At 48.3% G+C, this 16464-nt stretch overlaps 1 protein-coding gene across 2 annotated transcripts in view; it reads left to right on the forward strand.

Moving 5' to 3' along the window:
* Nucleotides 1-11177: 11177 nt before the first annotated feature.
* NDRG2 (NDRG family member 2) overlaps nt 11178-16464 on the forward strand; it is a 47624-nt gene continuing 42337 nt past the window's right edge. The window contains exon 1 of one of the 2 annotated variants that reach the window (XM_073554764.1): nt 11178-11290. The gene's annotated coding sequence lies outside the window, so the exon portion shown is untranslated. The remainder of the gene's footprint in view (nt 11291-16464) is intronic. The other variant, XM_073554762.1, reaches the window with a different exon arrangement.

Here is a 16464-nt window from a genome sequence, read left to right on the forward strand (position 1 = left end):
AGCGATTGACCATGTTCAAGCTAGCTCTCCTTCCCGAAGGCTGCTTCCTCTGCTGCTGCCAACACATGCAGTCACCCTGCAGTGTGGTGCTTCCGGCACACCGGACAGACCGAGGCAAGGGAGCCTGGCCCAGGCAAATTTTCAATCTTCTACCTTCTTCAAAAAGGTATGTCTGCAGAGGTTCACCCTTCAGAGACAGGAAAACAACTGATGCGGGAGAGAGGTGCCGTTTTATGTCTGTAAGTTTCCTGTCCCTGAAGGGCGGATCCCCTCTCTCGTGGTGCTGTCACAGGAGACCGAATAAAAATTGCATGTAAGCGGCTTCTAAGTCTAGCTGACTGCCTTCAACTACATTGATAACAGAACTAAGGGTGCTTTCAAACTGCCGTTTAGACACTCGTTCAGTGGCCCTGTCGGAGCTTATGTCTGAATTCTGCGCAAAACAGGATTCGGACGTATGTGTCGACGGGGCCATAGACTATAATGGGGCCAACAGAGTGAACGTGCTCTCTGAAGTGCACTATTTTCGGACGTATACGTCTTCTGGAGGCGGACACCCAGACGTAGTATATTGCGTCTGGAGCCAACCTCCAGTAGGTGTATAAGTCCGAAAATGATGCATCTCCAAGCGCACGTTCGTTCTGCTGTCACCATTATAGCTTATAGGCCAGTCGGCACATACGTCCAAATCCCATTTCCTGGGGGGGTTTGGACGCAAGCCCCAACGGGACTCACAAACGTGAAGATAAGCGCAATGTGAAAGCATCCTAACTCATTTGAAGTATTGAGATTGAAATGGTTAGCTCAGCATCTGAGATGTTTTGAAGAATTTCTGACACGTTTTTGGAGGAATTTTTTTCCCCTACAGTGTTTATTTACAGCCATTTGATTAGATGATGTCTAGTCTGGATAGTTTTTCCAAGCGTTATTTAAACAATTTTTCATTTTTTTTTTAAGCGTACACACTCCAAAAAACTCTGTGCTCCCATTCTCTAAGGTTATGTACAAATTTTGATGCCGGCGTAACCATTGAGTTATCCCATGCAAAGCAGCTTCAGCGGAACGCTAGCTGAAGATGTATAAAAAAGTGATGTGCACAGCATTTTATGGGGTGCTTTTGCGGCGCTTTATCAGGCAGATCCTCCTAAAAAAAAAAAAACGCTGTGTGCATATACCCACACATGGCTCTATTAGTTACCCTACCAGGCATGTTATCCTAATGTTAGGTCAATAAGTCATTCCTAGACAACCCGTTTAATGCTTTGGTATATCACAAACACAATACCAAAGCATTACAGGATAATTCAATCGCATTGGGGAGTACCCTCATGGGATGGAAAAAAATTATGAAAAGTAAAAAGGCTGTACAAAAATCACAGTAAATATGTTTTATTTAAAAGTTAAAATTTTATTTTGCAAAGGTTTAAGAAGAGAAAACACACATACAGTATTTGGCATTTCTGCATTTGCAGTGTTCAACATAGTAAATGTAATATTTTTAAATTGCACTGTAAATACAGTAAAAAAGAAGTTATTAATTATAATTATGTTCCTCAAATAGTGCAATTGAAAAATGCAACTCATATTGAAAAAAAGGCCCTTTGGTTGACAAAAAAATTATAAAGTTATGGCTTTTAGAATGTGACAAAGTAAAAACAAGAGACAAAAGAGAAAAAAAAATAGAATTAGACTTACCGGTAATTCGGTTTCTAGTAACCCACCATGACAGCACACCTGGAGGATGTTACACTTTCCTAATAAGGACAGGAAATGACAAAGAGGTTAAATAACCCCTCCCTCCCATGTAGTATCATGCACAACCCATAGACATCCATGTAGTATAATGCACAGCCCATAGTCATCCATGTAGTATAATGCACAGCCCATTGTAATCTATGTAGCAGTATGGCCACTGATTTTAAAAAAATAAATACTCACCTACCATCCACTCCCACATCGCCCTCTTCTGAAGCCAGCAGCTGCCTGACGTAGGTGTGCAAGTCAAGGGAGCGCATGACGTCACTGCCATACCATGTCGTCACATGGACGCCGATGTGAGCTGCTGGCCTCTGATTATCCAGCAGCGTGTATTGCTGCAAAGGAACTCAATGGGTCTGTGCGCTGCTTCAGCTGAATATGCTCCCTCAGAGACAGACAGGTTATGGACGGCCTTGTAGGTCAGTGTTAGTAGTTTGAACTGGATTTGTTAAGGAACTGGAACCAATGAAGGGATTTGTAGAGGAAAATAGTAGCAAGGAAAGAGATGGATTAGTCAGGCAGAAGAGTTAAGGATAGCCTGGAGAGGTGCAAGAGTGTTAGCTGGGAGGCCTCTGAGGACCTTGAAGAAGTCGAGGTGATAAGGGCATGCACTAACATTTTAGTAGTAGTAGTAATAATAATAATAATAGTAGATTCCAGTTTGAGAAAAGGACAGATTCTGGAAATACTTTTGAGCTGGAGGCGGCAGGAGGTAGTAAGATCTTGAATGTGTGGTTTGACAGACAGGGCAGAGTCAAAGGTTACTCCGAGGCAGTGGACATTCAGTGCAGGGGAAGCGTGATGTCATTTTTTTGTAATAGATTAGGTAGAGGAGTTTAGTGGGATGAAAGAAAGATAAGTTTGGGTTTGTCCACATTGAGCTTAAGAATGTGTGAGATGACAGAAAATATGGCTTATAGACACTCTGGCATTCTGGACAGTAGAGAAGTGATATCTCTGCCAGAGAGATACCAATGAGTATCATTAGCATATACAGCTCTGGCAAAAATTAAGAGACCACTTCCAAATGTTATTTGTATGATTTTTCTCTTTATAGGTATATTTTTGAGTAAAATGTAAATTGTTCTTTTATTCTATAAACTTCTGACAACATGGCTCCGAATTTCCAAGCAATAAATTTTGTTTTTTTCCTGAAAAGGAGAAATGGTCAAATAATGCTAAGAAAAGTTCATAATCATTTAGAAACAACAATACTAATGTTTTAATTCGGGAAGCGTTCAGAAATCAATATTTTGTGGAATACAGTTGTGGCCAAAAGTATTGACACTCCTGCAATTCTGTCAGATAACTCAGTTTCTTCCTGAAAATGATTGCAAACACAAATTCTTTGTTATTATTATCTTCATTTAATTTGTCTTAAATGAAAAAACACAAAAAGAATTGTCCTAAAGCCAAATTGGATATAATTCCCCACCAAACATAAAAAAGAGGGTGGACAAAAGTATTGGCACTGTTCGAAAAATCATGTGATGCTTCTCTAATTTGTGTAATTAACAGCACCTGTAACTTACCTGTGGCACCTAACAGGTGTTGGCAATAACGAAATCACACTTGCAGCCAGTTGACATGGATTAAAGTTGACTCAACCTCTGTCCTGTGTCCTTGTGTGTACCACATTGAGCATGGAGAAAAGAAAGAAGACCAAAGAACTGTCTGAGGACTTGAGAAACCAAATTGTGAGAAAGCATGAGCAATCTCAAGGCTACAAGTCCATCTCCAAAGACCTGAATGTTCCTGTGTCTACCGTGCGCAGTGTCATTAAGAAGTTTAAAGCCCATGGCACTGGGCTAGATGTGGACGGAAAGGAAAAATTGACAACAGATTTCAACGGAAGATTGTGCGGATGTTGGATAAAGAACCTCGACTAACATCCAAACAAGTTCAAGCTGCCCTGCAGTCCGAGGGTGCAACAGTGTCAACCCGTACTATCCGTCGGCGTCTGAATGAAAAGGGACTGTATGGTAGGAGACCCAGGAAGACCCCACTTCTTACCCCGAGACATAAAAAAGCCAGGCTGGAGTTTGCCAAAACTTACCTGAAAAAGCCTAAAACGTTTTGGAAGAATGTTCTCTGGTCAGATGAGACAAAAGTAAAGCTTTTTGGGCAAAGGCATCAACATAGAGTTTACAGGAGAAAAAAAGAGGCATTCAAAGAAAAGAACACGGTCCCTACAGCCAAACATTGCGGAGGTTCCCTGATGTTTTGGGGTTGCTTTGCTGCCTCTGGCACTGGACTGTTTGACCGTGTGCATGGCATTATGAAGTCTGAAGACTACCAACAAATTTTACAGCATAATGTAGGGCCCTGTCTGAGAAAGCTGGGTCTCCCTCAGAGGTCATGGGTCTTCCAGCAGGACAATGACCCAAAACACACTTCAAAAAGCACTAGAAAATGGTTTGAGAGAAAGCACTGGAAACTTCTACGATGGCCAGCAATGAGTCCAGACCTCAATCCCATAGAACACCTGTGGAGAGATCTAAAAATGGCAATTTGGAGAAGGCACCCTTCAAATATCAGGGACTTGGAGCAGTTTGCCAAAGAAGAATGGTCTAAAATTCCAGCAGAGCATTGTAAGAAACTCATTGATGGCTACCGGAAGCGGTTGGTCGCAGTTATTTTGACTAAAGGTTGTGCAACCAAGTATTAGGCTGAAGGTGCCAATACTTTTGTCTGGCCCATTTTTGGAGTTTTGTGTGAAATGATCAATGTTTTGCTTTTTGCTTCATTCTCTTTTGTGTTTTTTCATTTAAGACAAATTAAATGAAGATAATAATACCAAAGAATTTGTGTTTGCAATCATTTTCAGGAAGAAACGGAGTATTATCTGACAGAATTGCAGGGGTGTCAATACTTTTGGCCACAACTGTAACCATGATTTTTATAAACAGCTTTCATGCGTCTTGGCATGCTTTCCACCAGTCTTTCGGAGCAAAAATTTAAGCAGTTCTTCTTTGTTTGATGGCTTGTGACTATCCATCATCCTCTTGATTACATTCCAGAGGTTTTCAAAGGGGTTCAGGTCTGGAGAATGGGCTGCCCATAACAGGGTTTTGATGTGGTGGTCTCTTAATTTTTGCCAGAGCTGTAGATGATAATGGAAGCCATGGGAATTTGTAAGTTGTACCAGGCCAAAGATATAGATGGAGAAAAGTAGTGGTCTCCAGACAGAGCCTTGAGGGACACCGAGAGAGAGGGCAGGATGAGGAGGTTGTACGGGAATGTGTGCTAAACGTGCAATATGAAGGTATGAAAAGATCCAGGGGAGGGCAGGGTCTTTGATGCCAAGGGAAAAAGAAGATCTGTAGTAGAAGGGAGTGGCCAACTGTGTCAAAAGCAGAGCACAGGTCTAGAAGGAATAGTATAGAGAATTGTCTGATAGCTGTGGCAGTAAGTAGTTATTAATATTGGTTATGGCAGTTTCAGTGGAAATGTTTGGACAGAAGCCAGAAGGTGAGATTTGGAGAGAAGATAAGTAAGCTTTCTTTCAGTAATGGTGAAGAGGAAGGTTATGGGGGAAGGGCATTGGTCTGTTCTATGGAGGGACTGTGGTGGTTGAGCAGTAAAGAGTTGCCTGGTTTGGTCAATCTTGCAGCAAAGTCTTCTGCAGTAATGTAATGAGGGAGGTAGGAGGGGACAATGATCAGAGAAGAATGGAATTAAAAGTGTTCAATAACTGTTTGGAGTTACGGGATAGAGAAGATACAAGGGTTGAGAAGTAGTCCTCTTTAGCAAAGATGACTACCAACTTGAATGTAAAAGCTGCTTGTTTGAATGTGGTAAATCTTTCCTGGGACTGCATTTTTTTCCAGCACAGTTTGGCAACTCTGGACACTTTCAGAAGCTTTTTAGTGAGGCTGGTGTGCCAGGGTTGTCTATTGATTTGTCGTACTCTGCCATGCATGAGAGTGGTGCTTTCTGTGTCATGGATTAAAGATATATGGAGGACAACAGTAGAATATAGTCAGAGAGCGTGAGAATGTTTAGAAGTGCAAGGTTAGTAAGTAGATGGTGGTCATATAGGGAGTGTGGTGATGTTGTGAGGTTAGATAAGGAATCGAGGCGGGTGAAGATAAGGTCTAAGGTATGTCTGTGTGGGTGAATGTGGAGGACTGCTGAGTTTGAGGAAAGGATGATGAGACAAAAATTTGGAGGCTGCCAACTGGTGGCTGTCAAGGGGGATGTTCAAGTCACCCATCATGAAAGTGGGAATGTCAGCAGAGACAAACTGCAGAAGCCAGGTGGAGAAGAGGTCGATAAAGGTGGGGGCAGGCCTAGGGGTCGGTAAATGACAACCACATGGATGTTGGAAGGAGAGTGGACATGGAAAGAGTGCACTTCAACAGAAGGGGGGAATAAGCGAGAGTAGACGTGGGATTGTGTTGAAGGTGCAGTCATTATAGCATGGCCTCTAAGTTTTCATTAATCCCACACAATTTATAGAGGTTCATTGAGGTCATCGGGGTATTCAGTGCAAAAACTCTTATTTCTACCGATGCTAAGAATATAATCGTTTTACACATCTCTGGGTCTCCTTCTCATAGATCTCCTGTTTGTCAGGAACACCGCACTGAACTTGCTCACTGAGCCAGTGCGCGTGTCCTGAGTAAAGCGAATTGTGCTCAAAGATACCTGTGGAGCGGGCAGCAGCCGAGTAGATGCATATTTCAGAACAGCAGGACCTGAAGCACGTGAGTGCTAGGAGCGTGGCCTAAACTCCAGAGAGCTAGGAGCTGCAAGATAACTCCTAGCAGGGTAACTGCGAGACAAAGTTACCAAGGGGCATAGACAGGGAGAATAGTCAAGACGTAGCCAATGAGTCACAAACAGAGATAGCTGCAAAGGTACAAGAGGGGCGAGCAGAGTAGTCAGATTACAGGCAACGAGTCATACACAGAGAGGGTAGCGCAGTACAGAATCAACAGGCAAAACTCACAACGGGGAACAGAACCGGGTCAGAACCATATAAACAAGCTATAACAATGAACAGGAACACGGGGTTCAGCACACTCGGCCAAAGGCAAAAGTATAACTGGCAGGGATTGAAGCTTCCCAGGGGTTTAAGAAGCTCTCCCAGAACCAAAGAGAGGCCACAATCATTAACCCCAGGTGTGCAGGTCAAAACCTGCACTGAGCTCCAGACATTAACCCCTGACGTGCAGCTCAAAAACCTGCACTGGGATCATGACACTGTTTCTCTGTGGTCTGCCATCACCATTTCCCTTTCAAAAGTCCCCTATGTCGCTGTGTTCCGCAATCACAATGTGTCCTTCTTGGAAGTCTCCCCAAGTCTCAATGGTGTTTCTTCACCTTGTGTCTGTATCAGCAGTCTCCTATGTCTCGGGAGTCTGCCATTACCCTGTTGCCCTTACTTAGCAGTCTTCTATGTCTCTTTGATCTGCTGTTAGCCTGTCTCCCATTCTCAGCATTCTAATATGTCTCTGTGGTCTGCTGTCACCCTGTGTAGCTATCAGCAGTCACCTATGTCTCTGTGGTCTGCCATCACCTTGTCTCCCTTTCTCAGTAGCCTTCTATGTCTTGGTTGGTGGCCTGTCCTCAAACTGTCTCCCTTTCTCCTATGTCTCAGTGATCGGTCATCACACTATAATCCCCTCCTAGCAGTCTCCTATGGTCTGCCATCACTCTCTGTTCCTGTCTCAGCAGTCTCCTATGTCTCAGTGGTCTGCCAATCTGTCTTCTTTAAACAGTCTTCTATGTGTCGGTGGTCTGCCATCGCTCTGTGTTCCTATATTGGCAGTCTCCTGTTTTGGTGTACTACCATCACCCCGTGTCGCCCTCTCAGCAGTCTCTTATGTCTTGGTGGTCTGCCGTCACCTTGTGACCCTCTCAGCAGTCTCCTATATCTCTGTCGTCTGCCATGATGTATCACCCTTAGAATTCTCCTATGTCTCTGTGGTCTGCCTTCACCCCTTATCCCTCTCTCAGCAGTCTCCCATGTCTCTTGGTCTGCAGTCAATCCTTACCGCTCTCTTGGCAGTCTATGATGTCTTGGTGGTGTGGTGTCACCCCGTGTTCCTCTCTTAGCAGTCTCCTGTGTCTTGGTGGTATGTAGTCATCCTGTCTCCCATTCTCAGCAGTCTCGTATGAATCAGTGATCTACTGTCACCCTGGGTACCTATCAGCAGTCACCTATGTCTCTGTGGTTTGTCATTACCCTGTCTCCCCCTCAGCAGTCTCCTACAGTTGTGGCCAAAAGTATTGACACCCCTGCATTTCTGTCAGATAATACTCAGTTTCTTCCTGAAAATGATTGCAAACACAAATTCTTTGGTATTATTATCGTCATTTAATTTGTCTTAAATGAAAAAACACAAAAAGAATTGTCCTAAAGCCAAATCGGATATAATTCCACACCAAACATAAAAAAGAGGGTGGACAAAAGTATTGGCACTGTTCGAAAAATCATGTGATGCTTCTCTAATTTGTGTAATTAACAGCACCTGTAACTTACCTGTGGCACCTAACAGGTGTTGGCAATAACGAAATCACACTTGCAGCAAGTTGACATGGATTAAAGTTGACTCAACCTTTGTCCTGTGTCCTTGTGTGTACCACATTGAGCATGGAGAAAAGAAAGAAGACCAAAGAACTGTCAGAGGACTTGAGAAACCAAATTGTGAGGAAGCATGAGCAATCTCAAGGTTACAAGTCCATCTCCAAAGACCTGAATGTTCCTGTTTCTACCGTGCGCGGTGTCATCAAGAAGTTTAAAGCCCATGGCATTGTGGCTAACCTCCCTAGATGTGGACGGAAAAGAAAAATTGACAAGAGATTTCAATGCAAGATTGTGCGGATGTTGGATAAAGAACCTCGACTAACATCCAAACAAGTTCAAGCTGCCCTGCAGTCCAAGGGTACAACAGTGTCAGCCCGTACTATCCGTCGGCGTCTGAATGAAAAGGGACTGTATGGTAGGAGACCCAGGAAGACCCCACTTCTTACCCCGAGACATAAAAAAGCCAGGCTGGAGTTTGCCAAAACTTACCTGAAAAAGCCTAAAATGTTTTGGAAGAATGTTCTCTGGTCAAATTAGACAAAAGTAGAGCTTTTTGGGCAAAGGCATCAACATAGAGTTTACAGGAGAAAAAAAGAGGGATTCAAAGAAAAGAACACGGTCCCTACAGTCAAACATGTCGGAGGTTCCCTGATGTTTTGGGGTTGCTTTTCTGCCTCTGGCACTGGACTGCTTGACCGTGTGCATGGCATTATGAAGCCTGAAGACTACCAACAAATTTTGCAGCATAATGTAGGGCCCAGTGTGAGAAAGCTGGGTCTCCCTCAGAGGTCATGGGTCTCCCAGCAGGACAATGACCCAAAACACACTTCAAAAAGCACTAGAAAATGGTTTGAGAGAAAGCACTGGAGACTTCTAAGGTGGCCAGCAATGAGTCCAGACCTGAATCCCATAGAACACCTGTGGAGAGATCTAAAAATGGCAGTTTGGAGAAGGCACCTTCAAATATCAGGGACCTGGAGCAGTTTGCCAAAGAAGAATGGTCTAAAATTCCAGCAGAGCATTGTAAGAAACTCATTGATGGTTACCGGAAGCGGTTGGTCGCAGTTATTTTGGCTAAAGGTTGTGCAACCAAGCATTAGGCTGAGGGTGCCAATACTTTTGTCTGGCCCATATTTGGAGTTTTGTGTGAAATGATCAATGTTTTGCTTTTTGCTTCATTCTCTTTTGTGTTTTTTCATTTAAGACAAATTAAATGAAGATAATAATACCAAAGAATTTGTGATTGCAATCATTTTCAGGAAGAAACTGAGTATTATCTCACAGAATTGCAGGGGTGTCGATACTTTTGGCCACAACTGTATATCTTTGTAGTCTGCCATCACCTTGTCTCCCTTTCTTAGCAGCCTCCTATGTATGGTGTTCTGCAGTCAATCCTTATCACTCTCTTGGCAGTCTACGATGTCTTGGTGTTGTGGCGTCACCCCGTGTTCCTCTCTTAGCAGTCTCCTATGTCTCGGAGGTTTGCAGTCACCCCGCCCCGTGTCCCTCTCTCTCTGCAGTCTCCTATGTCTCTGTGGTTTGCAGTCTCCAATGCCTCGGTGGTTTGCAGCACCCCTCTATTGGCAGTCTCCTATGTCTCGGTGGTCTTTAGTCATCCACTTCCCCTCACTCTGCAATCTCCAATATCTCAATGGTCTGCAGTCATCCCCTGCCTCTCTCTCGGCAGTCTCCTATGTCTCGGTGCAGTCTCCTATGTCTCAGTGGTTTGCAGTCACCCTCTGTCCCTCTCTTGGCAGTCTCCTATGTCTCAGTGGTTTGCAGCCCCCCTCTCTCTGCAATTTCCTATGTCTTGGTGGTCTGCTGTCACCCTGCACCAAGTCCCTTTCTCAGCAGTCTCCTATGTCTCGGTGGTCTGCAGTCACGTCGCCCTGTGTCCCTCTCTCGGCAGTCTCCCATCCTCAATAGTCTGCAGTCACCTCGCCCAGTGTCCCTCTCTCGGCAGTCTCCCATTCTTGGTGGTCTGTAGTCACCCCGCCCCGTGTGTCCCTCTCTCGGCAGTCTCCTATGTCTCGGTTGTCTCTCTCTCAGCAGTCTCCCATGTCTCGGTGGTCTGCAGTCACCCCGCCCCGTGTGTCCCTCTCTCGGCAGTCTCCTATGTCTCGGTTGTCTCTCTCTCAGCAGTCTCCCATGTCTCGGTGGTCTGCAGTCACCCCGCCCCGTGTGTCCCTCTCTCGGCAGTCTCCTATGTCTCGGTGGTCTCTCTCTCAGCAGTCTCCTATGTCTCGGTGGTCTGCAGTCACCCCGCCCCGTGTGTCCCTCTCTCGGCAGTCTCCTATGTCTCGGTGGTCTCTCTCTCAGCAGTCTCTCATGTCTCGGTGGTCTGCAGTCACCCCGCCCCGTGTGTCCCTCTCTCGGCAGTCTCCTATGTCTCGGTGGTCTCTCTCTCAGCAGTCTCCTATGTCTCGGTGGTCTCTCTCTCAGCAGTCTCCCATGTCTCGGTGGTCTCTCTCTCAGCAGTCTCCCATGTCTCGGTGGTCTGCAGTCACCCCGCCCCGTGTGTCCCTCTCTCGGCAGTCTCCTATGTCTCGGTGGTCTCTCTCTCAGCAGTCTCCCATGTCTCGGTGGTCTCTCTCTCAGCAGTCTCCCATGTCTCGGTGGTCTCTCTCTCAGCAGTCTCCCATGTCTCGGTGGTCTCTCTCTCAGCAGTCTCCCATGTCTCGGTGGTCTGCAGTCACCCCGCCCCGTGTGTCCCTCTCTCAGCAGTCTCCTATGTCTCGGTGGTCTCTCTCAGCAGTCTCCCATGTCTCGGTGGTCTCTCTCTCAGCAGTCTCTCATGTCTCGGTGGTCTGCAGTCACCCCGCCCCGTGTCCCTCTCTCAGCAGTCTCTGCGCGGTCCTCCCCTCAGCCCCTCCCATTGCTGTCTCTTTCCCTGGGAGTGTCTATGAGCCTTTGTCTGGGTGTCTCTCAGATCTCGCAGACAGCTGTACAGTGAGGACCCCAGAGACGGCTGACAGAGAGGCCGGAGCCCCGATCACAGTGAGTGTCCCCGGCTGATGTGTGAGGTGACACACCGGCCTCCTGTGCCGTCCTTGTCGTGCCTGCATATGGTGTGTGTCGGAATGTGTGCAGCCCGCGGTGCTGTCATGGTGCTGGTAGCGTGTGACAGATGGCCCAGTGTATTATCATGTGCACGTCCTGTGTCCTTGTACTTCATGTCAGCAGCGCGTTGTGTGCGCACGGGGGGCTTAGCTCTGCATTAACAGCACATACTACCTTGTGCATACATGTACACGAGCAGCTGTGGTACTACAACTCCCAGCATGCAGAAGGCGCATCACTGAGACACTATACTGTGCCACAAAGTGACATAAACATCTCTAGAAGCAAAAAGCCACGCCCACCCCTGTTACTGTCAGTCCCCGGGTAACCACGCCCACATGGCGGTAGTCACACCCATAAACAGCCTGACAGTTCTCGTAACGCCCACCGTGCATTGTGCACACGTGTACCAACAACAGAGCGACCTCTGCGTGCTGTCACCTGGCAGGAGGGCTCTCGGGTGTGGTGGGGCTTTGTGTGTGGTAATGGGAGGGGCTTCCTTGGCTGTAGTAGGGTAATGGCGGGGCTCTCTCGTGCGGTGTATGGTTGGGTAGTAGGGGGCTCCTGTGTATGGTGGGGACGGGGTGTATTGGTGCTTCCTCGTGGTGTATGGTGGCGTCATGGGGGGCTCCCTAGTGTGGTGTATGGTGGGGTCATAGGGGTCTCCCTCCTGTGGTGTATGGTGTGGTCATGGGGGGGGCTCCCTCGTGTGGTGTATGGTGGGGTTGTGGGGTCTCCCTCGTGTGGTGTATGGTGGGGTCATGGGGGGTTCCCTCGTGTGGTGTATGGTGTGGTCATGGGGGGTTCCCTCGTGTGGTCATGGGGGGTTCCCTCGTGTGGTGTATGGTGGGGTTGTGGGGGGCTCCCTCGTGTGGTGTATGGTGGGGTTGTGGGGTCTCCCTCGTGTGGTGTATGGTGGGGTTGTGGGGGGGCTCCCTCGTGTGGTGTATGGTGGGGTTGTGGGGGGCTCCCTCGTGTGGTGTATGGTGGGGTTGTGGGGGGGCTCCCTCGTGTGGTGTATGGTGGGGTTGTGGGGGGGCTCCCTCGTGTGGTGTATGGTGGGGTTGTGGGGGGCTCCCTTGTGTGGTGTATGGTGGGGTTGTGGGGGGCTCCCTCATGTGTATGGTGGGGTTGTGGGGGGCTCCCTCGTGTGGTGTATGGTGTGGTCATGGGGGGGCTCCCTCGTGTGGTGTATGGTGGGGTTGTGGGGTCTCCCTCGTGTGGTGTATGGTGGGGTTGTGGGGGGCTCCCTCGTGTGGTGTATGGTGGGGTTGTGGGGGGCTCCCTCGTGTGGTGTATGGTGGGGTTGTGGGGGGCTCCCTTGTGTGGTGTATGGTGGGGTTGTGGGGGGCTCCCTCATGTGTATGGTGGGGTTGTGGGGGGCTCCCTCGTGTGGTGTATGGTGTGATCATGGGGGGGCTCCCTCGTGTGGTGTATGGTGGGGTTGTGGGGTCTCCCTCGTGTGGTGTATGGTGGGGTTGTGGGGGGCTCCCTCGTGTGGTGTTTGGTGGGGTCATGGGGGGCTCCCTCGTGTGGTGTATGGTGTGGTCATGGGGGGCTCCCTTGCGTGGTGTATGGTGGGGTTGTGGTGGGCTCCCTTGCGTGGTGTATGGTGGGGTCATGGGGGGGTTTCATCGTGTAGTGTATTGTGGAGTAATGTGGGGCTTCTTCGTATGATGGACTAATGGTGGGGTTTCCTTGTATGGGGGGCTCCCTCGTGTGGTGTATGGTGGGGTCTCCCTCGTGTGGTGTATGGTGGGGTTGTGGGGGTCTCCCTCGTGTGGTGTATGGTGGGGTTGTGGGGGGGCTCCCTCGTGTGGTGTATGGTGGGGTTGTGGGGGGGCTCCCTCGTGTGGTGTATGGTGTGGTCATGGGGGGTTCCCTCGTGTGGTGTATGGTGTGGTCATGGGGGGCTCCCTTGCGTGGTGTATGGTGGGGTCATGGGGGGGGTTTCATCGTGTAGTGTATTGTGGAGTAATGTGGGGCTTCTTCGTATGAAGGACTAATGGTGGGGTTTCCTTGTATGGGGGCTCCCAAGTGTGGTGTATGGTGGGGTTGTGGGGTCTCCCTCGTGTGGTGTATGGTGGGGTCATGGGGGGGCTCCCTCGTGTGGTGTTTGGTGGGGTCATGGGGGAGCTTCCTGCTGTGGTGTATGGTGTGGTCATGGGGGGGTTCCCTCGTGTGGTGTATGGTGTGGTCATGGGGGGCTCCCTTGCGTGGTGTATGGTGGGGTCATGGGGGGGGTTTCATCGTGTAGTGTATTGTGGAGTAATGTGGGGCTTCTTCGTATGAAGGACTAATGGTGGGGTTTCCTTGTATGGGGGCTCCCTTGTGTGGTGGGATAATGGGGGTGTTCCATTGTATGGTGGGGTGTATTGTGTGCTTCCATGTGTGGTGGATGGTGGGGTAATCGGGGTTCCCTTGTATGTTGTGGTAATGGGGGTTTCCTGTGTATGGTGGGGACATGGGGGGCTCCCTCCTGTGGTGTATGGTGTGGTCATGGGGGGTTCGCTCGTGTGGTGTATGGTGTGGTCATGGGGGGCTCCCTCACGTGGTGTATGGTGGGGTCATGGGGGGCTCCCTCGTGTGGTGTATGGTGGGGTCATGGGGGGTCCCTCGTGTGGTGTTTGGTGGGGTCATGGGGGAGCTTCCTGCTGTGGTGTATGGTGTGGTCATGGGGGTTTCCCTCGTGTGGTGTATGGTGGGGTTGTGGGGGGCTCCCTTGCGTGGTGTATGGTGGGGTCATGGGGGGGGTTTCATCGTGTAGTGTATTGTGGAGTAATGTGGGGCTTCTTCGTATGAAGGGCTAATGGTGAGGTTTCCTTGTATGGGGGCTCCATTGTATGGTGGGGTAATGGGGGTGTTCCCTTGTATTGTGTGCTTCCATGTGTGGTGGATGGTGGGGTAATCGGGGTTCCCTTGTATGTTGTGGTAATGGGGGTTTCCTGTGTATGGTGGGGACATGGGGGGCTCCCTCCTGTGGTGTATGGTGTGGTCATGGGGGGTTCGCTCGTGTGGTGTATGGTGTGGTCATGGGGGGGCTCCCTCACGTGGTGTATGGTGGGGTCATGGGGGGCTCACTCGTGTGGTGTATGGTGGGGTCATGGGGGGGTCCCTCGTGTGGTGTTTGGTGGGGTCATGGGGGAGCTTCCTGCTGTGGTGTATGGTGTGGTCATGGGGGGTTCCCTCGTGTGGTGTATGGTGGGGTTGTGGGGGGCTCCCTTGCGTGGTGTATGGTGGGGTCATGGGGGGGGTTTCATCGTGTACTGTATTGTGGAGTAATGTGGGGCTTCTTCGTATGAAGGGCTAATGGTGAGGTTTCCTTGTATGGGGGCTCCATTGTATGGTGGGGTAATGGGGGTGTTCCCTTGTATGGTGGGGTGTATTGTGTGCTTCCATGTGTGGTGAATGGTGGGGTAATCGGGGTTCCCTTGTATGTTGTGGTAATGGGGGTTTCCTGTGTATGGTGGGGCAATCGGGGCTCATTTGTATGAAGGGCTAATGGTGGGGCTCCCTTGTATGATGGGGTGTTGAGGGCTTCTTCGTGTGGTGCATAGTGGGGTAATGGGGGGTGACTTTGGTAATTAGGGGCTTTCTTCTATGTGTGTGAGTGGGGTACTGAGGGGCTGCAACTGTCCATAGTACAGAATAGCACATGGTCACCCTTCCTAGTAATATGCAGCCTATCGGCTCCGGCGTGATTGGCTGTACATATAGATAGGTGGAAAGTGTGAGCAGTGATACATTGCTGGAGATCGTCCTTGGGTGCAGTTACATATCCTGTGAACAAAATTAACAGCTTCTTTTTTCTTCCTGAAACCGGGATGAGATACAACTAGGAAGACGTCTTCTCTGTTGGGTCAAATCTCAGTTAACACCAAAAAATACAATAACACGGGTGACAAACAAGCCTGACCGCAACCTCTGCTGCGTATCCACAGAGACAGAAGCAGGGTGACACAAGGAATCTAGGGCCTTCTCTACCCTCCTGTCATAAGGCTTCTATAGGGTCATGGGCTTAGTTTAGAAGCCCCCCTTCTGACATTGTGAGGAAAGCTGAACACAGGGGGTCTAGGTTCTGGAATGCAGTGTTAATCATTCTTTATTCATTAGCTGGATGCTTAGTAGGAGCCAAGCCATACACCCTCTGTAGCTATACGTGCCCAATGTGCATCCAGACTAAAAAGATTTACTAAAAATCAAAAAATACATTTTTATTAAAATCTGTACACATATATGAATTATTATTATAGAGTTGTTTTACTGGCTAGAAAACAAATTGTGTATGTTGTCCAAATTACCAAGTTAAATAACTTACTCTATGCTTACAAATACAATAACATCTAACAAGAGTAAGATTTTCTATTATATATGTATTTACAGTGGATTTTTAATTATTTTTTTGTTCAAGTGCCATGTGTGAACCAAGCCTCAGCAGGTGGTGGTGGTCTGAACTTTTTAGGAGGCATGAAGCTGAAATTGCATGTACGGCATAATGCACACTCATATGACCTAGTGTTTTAGAGATATATATATATATATATATTCATTCCGATGTACTGAATGCACAGGATTAACAATGGGAAGAGTTTCTTAGTGAAACATAGTTTAATCGCCACTGGGGAGCCAGTCCCATGGAAGACTAGTCGGACAAGTGGGTCCTCGGTGGCTTCCCCCCCCCCCCCCCCCCCCCCGGTACCCTGTAGTGACAAGTTTCTCTCTGTGCACGTGTATAGGGAAAGCCCCGTCTGTCACTGGCAGTGGGGGGGGGGAGACTGCCAGGGACCCACCTGTTCGACTAGTCTTCCTGTGGCCAGTAAACTATGCTTTTGCTCTGTAATGCCGCAGCATTTCAGAGCTAAACATATATGGCTGAGATCCTACAGCCGGTGCGATGTACTTGCTGCCTGTTGATCAGAAGCATGTATCCAGCTGTCAGGTTCCCTTAAATTAATCGTAAGCAGTTAATTGTATTGTGGATGGGCAGTACTAATTCCAATGCAAAATATGTCCCAGTGGAGGACAAATGGTTTTACTATAAACCGCTGCACACGCTCTTACTAGGTGCCGGTACCTAATCCAAAAGGGGCTTCATACATCACCTATGCACC

The sequence above is a fragment of the Dendrobates tinctorius genome, unplaced genomic scaffold (genome assembly GCF_039654945.1).
Source record: "Dendrobates tinctorius isolate UK_male_01 unplaced genomic scaffold, ASM3965494v1 ptg000213l, whole genome shotgun sequence".
NCBI lineage: Eukaryota > Metazoa > Chordata > Amphibia > Anura > Dendrobatidae > Dendrobates > Dendrobates tinctorius.